Consider the following 12,323-nt stretch of genomic DNA (forward strand, 5'->3'; position numbering starts at 1 on the left):
TCCCTGGAGAAATTTTTGAGCCTCCCTTGCAGCAGGGTTAGAGCCCGTCAGAACGACGGCAGGACTCATTTTCACGGACCAGCCCATCTCCCCCTACTTCTTGCCTTTACTTCAGACATGACCTTTTGATTTCTCGGGTAGAGTGTAAATTACATGTCGCCAGCATAAAATATTAAATCCAATTTATATTTAATTATTGATGTTATTATGTATTCCATAGTAATGGCAGCAGGAAAAAAAAAAAAAAAAAAAAAATCCACCCCACCATTAAATAGCTCGGTTGCATTAGCAGCTTCTTGAGGTTAGATATCTTCCTCCGTTCCTTCTTAACGGTATGATTGATGGGTATGGGGAAGTTTGTAAATAGTCTTCCAGAAATATTTTATCTGATTATTGTACCTATAAAAGGGAGCGGGGAGGGGGAGAAAAGGCCTTTTTAAACCGCTACTAATTATTTGCTCAGCTAAAGGGCAAACAGCTCGGCGAGCTGCGTGCGTCTAATGCTCTCCAGCAACCCCACTGGAGGTCGGCAGCCCCAATAGCCCCCGTAGGCAGAGCCGGGGCCATGGAAACCAGCCTGGGTTTAAGAAAAAAAAGACGGTGGAGAACCACAGTGGTTTTTTCCAGCTGAGATTTAACCAGTATGTTAAACGTGAGTTTGACATTTTTACTAAAATATTAATCGATTCTGTTTCGACTTGATTAAGCTAATTTTCTGCCCATATATATTTAATGCCAAAGCCACCCAAGGTGCGCAGGGCTTCGTTGCTTTGGTTTTGCTCCTGTGGTCCTCGCGTGGGATGAAAGGGATTTATGGGCATCCAGCATGGGCCAGGCTCCCAGCGGGGAAAAGCTCATCCCACCACCCCGAAGCGCTGCAAGGCTCAACCACCCAAATCACCTTCACCCCCCACCACGGCAGCTTCACGTTCACCATAAGGCAACAATAATTCAATTTATTTCTGCAGCGCCCGCACCCCCCGCCAGCGTCCTCAGCTCCCCGCTCAGCACAATAAAGACAACATTATCCCCCGTCACTTAAAATTCAAATCAATAGACCAAATGGAGAGAATCCGACTCAAGAAAAGTAAAGAGAAATAATTCATCTGGGGACTGACAGCAGGCCACTAAGTGCTCCAGTGTCACCACGCTGGGTGACAACCTTTGGGACCGGCCGAGCTTCGGAGGCGAGGGGGAAAGTTTCTCCAGCCCAAGTACGTCACGGAGCTGCTCCCATAAAAAAGCCTTGTTCGAACAAATACGCGGCTCCCTTGATATTCCCCCCCGCCCCACTCGGAGGTTTGGCAGAGCCAGGGGAGCAGCTCGGCACGGCCCCGCACGCCGGCTGCGGACGATGCTCCAGCGGGAGCTGCCGGGCTGAACCTGCACGTTTAGCGACGGCCAAATACTCTGCAAGTTTCTCTCCGTTTCCTGAGCTGTCGTCTTAAAAGTCAAAGCCGTCAAGCACGTTATGTCAGCCTTTCAAAATAAAGCGCTCCCACTTTTTGATGGGAAAGGATTTTTTTTTTTTTTTTTTGGGGGGGGGAGAAACACTTCCCTAGCAGCTTTATAAAGCGCCCCAGAAGCCTTTTCCAGCCAGTCCAAAACACTTTGAATTTTGGTCTTTCAACTAGCTGAAAAGCTTTGCAGGCATTTCCAGGGAGACAAATGCAAGATCAGCTGCTGGCCACCCCATCCCAGCACTGAGCAGAGACCTCCTAAAGCTGCTGGGCCAGAGACCACAGGGGACGACCCGATTCCTCCTCCGCTCCCCGGCACCAGCCCCGGGCAGCCCAAATTTTACCCTTTTGCTGCCTGCCAGCCCTTGCTTTTCCCAGGGCTCCGACACGTGGGGACCCCGAGCGTATCGTGAGATATTTCAGCATCACGACAGCTCCAAGGAGCAGCAACCGCTTTTCAAGACTCACGTTTGCCAAAGCAGCCCCTGTGGTTCGCGGCGCGGCAGCAGCCAAGAGCCCCTCCGTCAGCTCTCCGGAGAGATGCTGGCGTGCGGCGCAGCCGCCATCCTGAGCAGCCATCGCCTCCCCTCCCTCCCACCGACTGCAGCTGATTAATCCCTAATTGCCTCCACCCCGTCCCACTGCAGCTCTCTTGCGGGGCAGCTCAGGTGCCAGGCGTTTGACCCTGCCTCTTGTCACCCCCCCGCATTGGGCCAGCTCCAAACTGCGGGTCTGGGCTTCATTTCTGAATCCACAAGACCCCAAAGGGGCTTAAGAAGGGGCCAGACTGCAGCGCAGCGCTGCCTTGGCTCCTTTCCTACCCTGCCACGACGCACGGGAAAGGAAAATTTGCCCCAAAGGGAGCAAGGGGCTGAAGCTGCCTTGTGCAAGCCCAGGGGATGCGCCGGCTCCCGGAGCACAGGAGCATCCGCCCGTGCCAGGCAGCTCTGCAAGGGCTGCAGGGTCCCAGCGCCGTGGTGGGGCTGGAACCGAGGGAGAAAACAAGAATATTGGGTCTTTACATTTATTAAAATGCTCGGGTCTGGGCTTTTCCCAGGTTTTTGGCAGGACAGAGCAGGATCCCTGTGTGTCCCGGCACCCAGACGCTCCCGGTGACAGCCCCTTCCCTTTCAGCAGCTCCTCGTTTCAAATATAAATTATCCCCCTCTCCCGAAGCCGCCCCATCTGGGGAGACAGCTCTGCCTGCCCCAGGCCGGGCCGTGAGCGGCAGCGAGCGATAAGCGCGTCCGGCCACGGGCAGGCAAGCGACCGAGCATCTTCCTCCCGCCCCGCACCGTCAGCAGGGTCTGCCCAGCTCCTTGCACGGCGCAGCCTGCATCCAACCCCTGCACGCTTCTCATCACAAGTGTCCGCTTGTTGCTGGTTTTTTCCTTGCTTTAGCTTTTTTTTTTTCCCCCCCCCTTGGGGCCCAGCAGCAGGGCAGGCGAACCCTCCGCTACCCCATCACCCAGCCCCGCTTTGGTACCTCCAGTGCCGAAACCCTCCCATCCCGCTCGGCCAAGCGGTTGGTTACGTTATGAATTAAAATAAGCTGTCAGACCGGGAGATTTATTTTCTTTGCCATATCTTTAGCAATAAACGCCACTCGGAGAGCTCAGAAGACCATGTCAGATGGAATCAGCTTCTGAACAGGCTTTTTTTGTTCCTTGTCCCCCTTGATTTCAACCGATCTCTCTTTTCCATTCCCAGGAAGGACGCAGGCACTGCACTGTGCTACGCCCGCGCCGCTCCCACCGCCACCCGTGCACCGGCTCAGGCACCCATGTGTCTTAATTACCACCCCCTGCTAACAAACAGGGGCTTTTTATCCTATTCAATTAGCCTCTGTGATGCCTAAATCCGTTCCAGTAGAGTCCTCTGCCCAGACCTCCAATCTGGCAGCGTCGATTCCCTAATCGCGTTTGTCCACGTCCTAATCTCTACATTTACTTTAATGGCCATTTATATAGACGAATAATAACGCAGCCCATGATGTTTCTCAGAAATACTCAGAGAGCCCCCAGCAAGCACCACACACGGGCACCAGGGACCGGCACAGCCTCGCGTCAGGGACCTGGAGGGATTTCTACGCCTAAAAATATACAGCCTGGATTACGTTTTAATTTCTTTTTTTTTCCTGAAGACCCCAATCCCAGCTCCATCGGTGCGTTTTACAGGCACGCACAGACAAACCCCTTGGGCTCGCCTGTTGCCCAAGGATGGCGAGCCGCCTGCGGGGACGCAGAGGGACGGCCACCGCCGACGGCACCGCAGAGCAGCGGGCGCGAGCGTGGCGACAAACGCTGGCACAGCCGCCGCGCCGAGCTGACGCCTCCTGCCAAGACGCCGCTTGTAAACAACAAGTGAAACAACTGCCCCGGGCAGCCGGGGAGGACTCGGCGTTCCGGGTCCCCCCCTCGGGCTCCCCTCGTCCCCAGGCGGCCGGGGGTCCGGGAGAGGTGGCCGTGGGTGCACGGCTCCTTCTAGGAGCTCCGCTTTGGGAACCCGGCAAGGATGGGATCGAACTGCCCGGTTTGGGGGAGCAGCCGGGAAAACGCTGCGGCTCGGTGGGAAGCAAAAGACAACCAGCCCGGGCTTGGGTTTCGAAGGGAGGAGAGCTGGCAAAGGGAGACAGATGGGGAGGCTTTAACGAGCAGAGCTAAACGCTCAGAGGGGACTCGTAGATCACGCCTGGGCTCGGCTCGGCCCCGCTGCAAGGGGCGAGCGTAGTCCGCATCCCGCTCGCTCCCTACAAACCCATCTGGGCTCCGGAGGCTTCCCGGGATGAAGACGTTTCCCCCTCTCCCGCCTCCTCGGCTAATTTTACTCCGTCTGGCCGGAGCTCGCAGCCCCTGGTTCTCGTTATGCCCCCCGCCGCGCACCAGCGCAGGCACGCAGCATTTTTGCAAAGTTACAGGGTAGCAGAAATATCCTTGTTTTGTTTTTCCTTTGGCCACTCTGTCGCGCTTCCAAAGTTGGGAAAAAATTACGAAGTAGCAAGAGGGAGAAAAAAAAAAAAAAAAAACCAACCCCAAACCCAACCAACACAGATTAGACAAATGCATAAATAACCTCTGTTCTTTGGGGGTTGATCACGCTCCAGAGCGGAAGAAGGGGGAGGACAGAAGGAGGGAAGAAATTCAAAATCTAAAAAATTGGAGTTTGTTTATTAAAAAAAAGAAAAAAAAACCAACAAAAAACCTACACGCGCAGTGACGCCAGCCCCGGCCAGCCCGTCGTGCTCCATCCCTGCGGAGACAACCCGTCGGCTGTGGCTCCCCATCACCAGCCCCAGCTGGGGCTCCCTGCCCCGCAGCGGGGGCCTGCTCGGGGAAAAAAATCCACATTTCCTTCTCCTTGCCGTTCCTGGCAGATCCGCCCCGGCACTCGCTCGGACGGGGCACGAGAGCACGTCCCCGCCTCGTGCCACCGCGCTGAGCCCCGGCCAGGGCAGCACAAGGGAGGGAGACGAGGATGAGCTGAGGGTGATTAAGGGCATCTGGGAGAGACGTAAAACATCGGCAAGAGGGAGAGCAGCGAGGTCAAAGAAAAGGGAAGGCACTGGCATGGGGAGGAGGGGGTCTGGCCCCGAAAGGAGGGCAAATAGCGCTGCTCAGAACGGCTAAATACGCGCTCGGAGCTGTACACGGTGCAGGGGGTGAGCTGGCAGCAGCAGCGAGCGGGAGCAGGAACGATTACCGGCCCCCACTAAGAGGGTGGGCTCTGCGGAGCCGCTGGGGCCACGGCAGCCCAAATTTCTGGGCATAGCACGTCCGAAAAGCCACGGCCCCAAGGGCCGAGCGGGAATCTGAAACCCAGCTGCAGCGGAGGGAACCAGGGGCAAGGCTCGAGCCCTCGAGGTTTTCATCACAGCCCTTCCCCGAAGGGAAAAACACGTGGAAGAGAGGGTATAGAGCACAAAACACCATGTTTTCCCCCCGAAACATAACAGTTGAAGCCGTCGCACCCCTGGCTGCCGGGCGGACGGGCGCAAGGTGGGCGCCGGGAGGAAATCGTCCCAGCGGCGGGTGAGGAAGCTGCGGGGCTGAGTCTGGATCCGGCACACAGTCCTGGTTAACACATGTCGCAAAACTGAAAGCCAAATGGAGAAGGAAACAGAAGGTGACAGTAAAGATACCGTGACTAAAGGGATCTTCCAGGGCCGGTTAGAGGAACTGGCTTTGCCTTGAGGTGGTCGGGGATGTGCTCGAGAGCTACGCGCGGCCCCGCAGATACCATCAAAATGCCACCCAGGTGGTTACAAGAATGACAGATAAAGGCGGCCGAGCAGGAACAGATTTGCAGAAGTGACACCCTCTGGGGCTCAGCACCAGTTTTCGGCCCGGCTTGGCGGTTTCTCTGTTTATTCTCCCGGCAAACAGCTACGCCCCGGCTCCCGCACAGCCGGAGAACCCTTCCCAAATCCAGCCCTGGTCTAGCACCCTCTGAGGGTTTCCTAACCCCGCCCGAGATTTCGAGGCAGGCAGAGTGTTGGTGCAGAGGCGCGTGGCATCAGCACGCCCCTAAGGTCTCCCGTTGCCAAAAAAATCACCTTTCCGTCCTGCATAGATGCTTTTTTACCACGCTTGAACGCCCAAACATTTTTGCATCGGTGCCTTTTTTGCTTTGGTGCATTTATCACCTTGCACAAAGGAGGAGGCGACCGCTCAAGGTGCCTCCCAAAACAGAGGGGAAGGCATTTGCACCCCGCAGCAAAGACCGGCATCACCGAGCCCTCCCGGCACCCATGGGTGTCCCCAGGCGAAGGATGCTCTGGGCAGCTCTCACAGGAGCATCTCGCATGGGATGACCGCGGAGGACTGAGACAGACCACGGCACCAGAAGGGAGCGGACCTGAGCTTGCATTTCCCCGCGGGACCGAACATCCCCGTGCACGAGCATCAGCTCCCGGGTTTGATCCTCCACAAGAGCTGAGCAAACCCAGCTTGCTCGCAGCCCCTCTCTGCTCCTTTCACCAAAGTTTCACCATATTAAGCAGCTGAACTGCATCATCCAAGGAGTGTCAAATTGGTTTTAAATGGTTCTAATTATAACCAGGAAGTTTTAAAGTGTGTGGGTGGAAAGGAATGCAGCAGATTAATTTAATAGCAGTTACCACGGCACAATAGTCCTTCAATTAAGAGTTCTTTCTGGCTGGGTTTTTTTTTTTTTTTTTCTTTTCCCTGTTAATAATAAATGTCACAAATGAGAATAGACATATTACTTCATCAGATGCCTTGGCATATCTTGTCGCCGAAAGCCTTTTGTGCAGAAATAGTAGCTGAAAGGGTAATTTTATAGGGCTTAGCACTCACTTAACACTTTAGGGGCCAAAATCAGGCCTCAGAAGAAACCCAAGGAGCTGCACCTGTTTGCATCCCAGCAGAATCCGACTCCGCAACCACAAGAAAAAAAAAAACCCTCGTGTAGTAGCAGGGCTCTGCTATGGTGCGTCAGACACGAGCCTGGCTGGGAGCATCCTGCTGCCAGCGGCTGGAGAGAGCGTGGGGCGCAGCGTGGAGCCGGGGGGCTCAGCTTTGCACCCCCAAAACGCTCCCACTCGGCTCCTTTTGGTTTTCCGGCCCCGTGAACCCGAGTCCTGCACCAGCTGCGGGGTGGCTTTGCGGTGCACGGGAGGGAGTAGGACCCCGCTCCGGCTCCCCACGGTCAGGGAAGGGGCCGGCTTCCTCCCCTCTCCAGCTTTGAACAGCGTGGGAGTTCCTGAAATCCAGGTGTCAAGACGGGAAACGACATCTTTCTTAGCGCTGCTCTGCAAAGCAGGGGCTGCGTGCGGGGCTCGGGGGCTGCGGGACTTGGGGTGTCCCAGAGGGAGCAGCCTGCACCCCGGCTCCGTCTCGCTGTGAGCAGACGTGACGCGCAGCGACGCCCGTGCAGTGATGTGCCCCGATGCACCGCATCGCCGACTGCTCCCTGCTCCGTGGTGAGCAGCAAAAGGCATCTCGCATCTCCCTGGAAAAGAGACGTTTTCTTCTTCGGCCCGTCTCTCTTCTTTGAACTCCCCTCATTAAAGTCATCAAACCCCAACCCTAATTGCTTTACACCTGAAAGGCAGGCTGGGTTTCCAGCATCCGTCCCCGCAGCTGTGCAGCGTTCCAGGGCAAGGTCCTGCATCCCCGGCCATCCTCCCCTGCCTTTGCAATCCGCTTTTTCCTCCCAGGTCTCGGCTGTGGCCAGGCGCAGGGTTTCTCTTTGCAGCTGGAAGTTTTCCCCAGATCCGTCTCCCAGCGCCGCGGAGGGGAACCTGCCGGCCCTGGCCCTGCCTGAAATAGCCTTTATCATTCTTTTTTTTCTTCTTTGAAAGGTTTATTCTGGTGGGTAATGAGGGGGGAGGCCGCTGGGATAGGGGAAAACCACGGAGCAACCCAACCCAGGCAGTTAACGACGAGGGAGGATGCAGCGGCCGTGGCCAGGAGACAAAAATACTGGGAAGAGCGACCAGAAGCATCTTTAAAAAGAAAATCTGTGGCTGGCAGGAGGGGCAGGGAGGCTCAGGGGGGTCAGGAGACACTCCGACACCTCTGGGCTCCCCAGGGCACTGGGCAGATGATGGGGTGAGGGGGGCACAGCCCCTCCGCTGGCATGGGTGCCCCACGGACCCCCAGCACCTCTGGGTTTGCACCCAGGGGCAGCGTACTGGGAGCACTGGGAGCCCTGGGGGGAGCTGGCGCCCGTCCCCCCGGCATTGCCGATGAACCGCAGCTTGGGGGTGAGGTGCTTGCTGCTTACCAGCACCGGCTGTCCTTTAATATTTAATGATGGCTAAAGTGTGCTTCCCACGCAGGGGGCTCGCCGCGGGGTTACAAGAAAGCGATGATCAGACGGGGAGAGCTCGATCTCTGCCGCGGCAAAAATGCACGGGTGGGGGAACGGGCGAGGCAGCGGCGAGAGGAATCCCAAACGTTCAGTGGGGCCCGCGTGGGACAGGGACACGTCCCCTGGAGCCGCAGCAGCATCACCCTCGCCCAGCGCTTCCCCGGCCCCGCTCCGCCCCGGCCCTCCTGCGCTCACCACCAGGTCGGCGCTTGCTCGCGGTGCCCAGCGAGCCCACGGGAGCTTCCCTGCACACCGCCAAGTGCTGGAAAACAGCAAAGACTGCCTAATATTCCCCAAAATCCAGCTTCGTCTTTGTGTGATTTGTGTTCGCGTTTGGCCGATGCAATATTGAACAGATGCCCGAGGGACTTTGGTACTTAAAAACAACACACAGGAGGTAAACAGGGAGATTTATTATTTTACTTTTGTGGTTTTGAGATAGTTTATGACACCGGGCTAATAACTCACAAACCAAAATCTTCATTGATTGGGGGAAACGTTACGTTATCCTCCCTCCGCACCCGGAGAGCCTGCTCCCCTGCAGCCACCCTCTGCCCCGCTGCCGGCTGGGGACGGATCCATGCTGGCACACCCCCGGGACACAGCCCCAGGTCCCAAGCAGGGAGGGAAGCAAATCCCCGGTGGCCAGGGCAGCCTCTCGGGAACACCGCGGTGCTGTGGACTCAATATTACTCGTGCCGGGACCAACAGCAGGAGCGTCCCCCGCCGCGCTGCCCAGCTCGCAGCATCCCTCCCTCCGGCCTCCTTCTCCCTCCTAATTGCAACAGTGGGACCACAGGTCCCATCCTTCCCCGTTATTGACAGCTAATTAATTGCTCCTTGTCACATTCCCCCAGGGAAGTGTCCGCCCCCGGCAATCGATCCCTGCTGTTGCTGGGTTTTGGGAGCCTCGAAGGCATCCCCATCCCGCGGGGGCCAGCGGAGAACCAGCTTGGCACCTCCCGAAATGGCCGCGCACAGAGCGTGGCCCTGCGCCGCGGCACCGGGGCGGCCGTGCCGGCGGGCGATGCTCGAGGGCAGCACATCGGCCGGGCTGTTTCCCAGCCAGAGCCCGGCAAGGGGAGAAACACAAGAGGCGAGCACCCCGGGCCACTCTCCTGCTGTCTCAGACCGGCATATTTCTGTGATATATACTGTAAATCTGCTTCATTTGAAATTCACGGTTAATGACTGAGGTGCTCTCATCCAGGAAACTCCGCGAGGTTCCGGCTTTTAAGGGAAAAGATGTAACCGGGCAGGAGTTGACAAGTGCTGCGGAGAGCTGCCCCACTCTGCAGGCACTTAAGAAGTCTCCAAAAGAAACACCGACCCCCCCCGGGAAGGCTGTGATTTATCGGCCCTTAGGGCTGCGAATCCCAAACCATTCCACCCCATGTCCCCCAGCCCGTCGTCCCAATCCGAGCTACGATCCCGACGGGGTGTAACACGGACAGGGAAGGCTTGGGCAAAGCTTGCCCGCAGCCCCTCGTTTGGCCGGCACCAGGGACACCCAGCGGGACCCTCCGCGCGCTCCCGGGGGGGAAAACGAGGTGGATTTTCCATTTTGCCCACCCGCTCGCTGCTAGCATTAAAGGCAAACCGTTGCCATCGCTTGAACTATACGATCAGGAGCCTAATTCAATACCATCAGGCTCATTGTTTGAGGGTTGAGCATTTAGCTGAAACCCTAAGCCAGCCCTGCAGTAATTTGGCTGGGGAGGAATTGATTTTGACCATCAGCACTTTCTCATTTTCAATAGAGTCCGAACGTAACCAGGTTAATTTCTGTTAAGCGCATTACCCAGGTACTTTTTGCTCTCCAGCCCAATGATTATGTGTCTGATCTGAAAGATTGTAATTGCAACCCAACAGGACGCAAACAGTAGTCTGTGATTGAAAGGAACCGGACTGAAAGAAAACCAGCTTCTCTTCTACCTAAAAACCAATCTTCACGTTTCCCCTCTCTCTCCAAATTTCATGGTTAATGACTACACGCAATAAAGCGGTGTATTAGATCTGTTCCAATAAGTAAATAAGCTCTGATTAATCTTATTTTCCAATACACTGGTATGTCGCCCATCTCGCTGGATTAATGCAGTTATTGCAAGTTTGATTTGGTCCTATGCAAGTTTTAGGTCTGGTTTTCTTCTTCTTTACCCAAACCAGCGCTTCTGCTTGCAAAGGGCTTCCCAGCATGGTCGGTCCCAGCACCCTGCCGGTCCCATCCCCAGGGCTCCCGGCCACGTGGGCATCCCAGGCGCTGCCTCTTTTCCTGCCCCCGGTTTTCATCCCGGTGACAAAGGAGATTTGGCCACGGGTCTGAGATTCCCAGACGTCGGCACGCCACCGGGATGGCACTGCAGCGAGCCAGCCCAGCGGGAGCACGGCAAACCAACCCCGTATGCCACCCACGCTCACCCCTGTGGTTTCCCCCAAAATCAGAGGTGGGGAAGGGTCCCCGCGCCGCTGCCCGGCTGAGGATGTCCATCCCCCCGCCACCACCACCCATCCCAAAGGCTGGGCCGGGGATGAGCGCAGGCTTGCCTTGTCTCCAGCCCTGCCTGTACATTATTTCTCCCGATCATCATAACTTTCTTCCGCTTCTAAAGCACCTTTCATCACGAAACAGGATGGAGCGCGGCAGCTGTTGAACAGCATGGAGCTGCGCTGCACAGGCAGGGACGGGCAGGAAGTGGAAGCGGCTCCTGCAGCTGCTGGGACCGCGCAGGAGAGCTGTACTCACGCCACCGCATGCCGGGGCCTTATCGCATCCCCCAGCACGCTCACGGCTCCCTTCTGACACGCAAGAAGCCCATGTGGCAGGTTGCACGTGACAGCACCGATGTGACACGCGGCGGCTGGGGAGGGGCGAGCTCCCCTGCGGGGACCAAGGGGAGAAGAGCTGTCCTTGACCGCAGCAGAGCATTGCACCTTCCTGCCCTCTCCGGCAACACCTACGCCCAGCCCGAGGACCCGCGGTGCTGCAGGTCTGACCCACGGCAGCGCAGGTCCAAGTTGTGACATGGCAGGTCTGGATGGCGGCATCGCACACCCAAGCCGCGGCACCCCACGCTCAAACTACGGCATCGCACGCCCACGTTGTGACGTGGCAGGTCTGGATGGCGGCATCGCACACCCAAGCCGTGGCACCGCACGCTCAAACTACGGCATCGCACGCCCACGCTTTGGTGTCGCAGGTCCACCCGCGGCACCGCACGCCCAGCTCAAGCCGCTGTTGCCCACAAGCCGGGTGCTGCCGTGGATCCGCCCCGGAGCTGCCCTGCGAGGGTGGGAGATGGAGGCTGCGCCACGGGGCAGAGGCGGCGAGGGCGCATGTTTCGGGAAGAGACGCCGATGGATGCCCCGGCTCAGGGCGAGGGACCGGCCGTCCCGGTGTCCCGGCTGCTGTGTTTAAGCACTACCCACACAGAGCGAGCTGGGCACGCTGCAGACCTCGCTTCAGCTCCAGCTTGGCGTCACCCTCCCTATCCACCCTCCCTCGTGGGTGGGAAATGTCCCCAGGGCTGGGGCCGGCTACCTGCGGCGCTGGCGCGCGGGGGCTTGGCTCACGTCCTGGGGAGCGGGCTGCGGCCTCTGTCACGCTGGAGCCACGATTATTTTTCTGAGAAACGACACAAACCCCTCCCTTCCCCGCTGCCCCGACTGTCTGAGCAGCCCGAGGAGCTTCACGCTGCGAGGACGCCTGGGTGCCTTCGCAGGGGCACCCAGCTACACGCCCTGCGGACCCCTGATAAAAGCATCACGTTTGCTGCGGTGGATGGGAGGTAACCGATGCTGCTCCCCCACCACCCCTCGACCAGGATCTTCCCCTTTGAAAAGGACAAATATAACTGAGATGAGTCAGTTCCTCCGAGCTCCCATCCCCTGTACAATATGTAACTGGAATTTTTCATTTCAGCACTGCAGGGGAGGCATAACTGGAGAAGACAATGGAGTCAGCTACGACCCAAAAAAGCAGTGCCAATTCTGTGTGCATGAGAAATAAAAACATTTTTTAATCTAAAAATA

At 57.3% G+C, this 12,323-nt stretch overlaps 1 protein-coding gene across 1 annotated transcript in view; it reads left to right on the forward strand.

Annotated features, from left to right (window-relative positions):
• Positions 1 to 12,323, forward strand: part of TMEM50A (transmembrane protein 50A) — a 71,719-nt gene that overhangs the window by 43,999 nt on the left and 15,397 nt on the right. The window lies entirely within an intron of this gene.

This window comes from Mycteria americana, chromosome 21 (assembly GCF_035582795.1).
Source record: "Mycteria americana isolate JAX WOST 10 ecotype Jacksonville Zoo and Gardens chromosome 21, USCA_MyAme_1.0, whole genome shotgun sequence".
In the NCBI taxonomy this organism is placed as follows: domain Eukaryota; kingdom Metazoa; phylum Chordata; class Aves; order Ciconiiformes; family Ciconiidae; genus Mycteria; species Mycteria americana.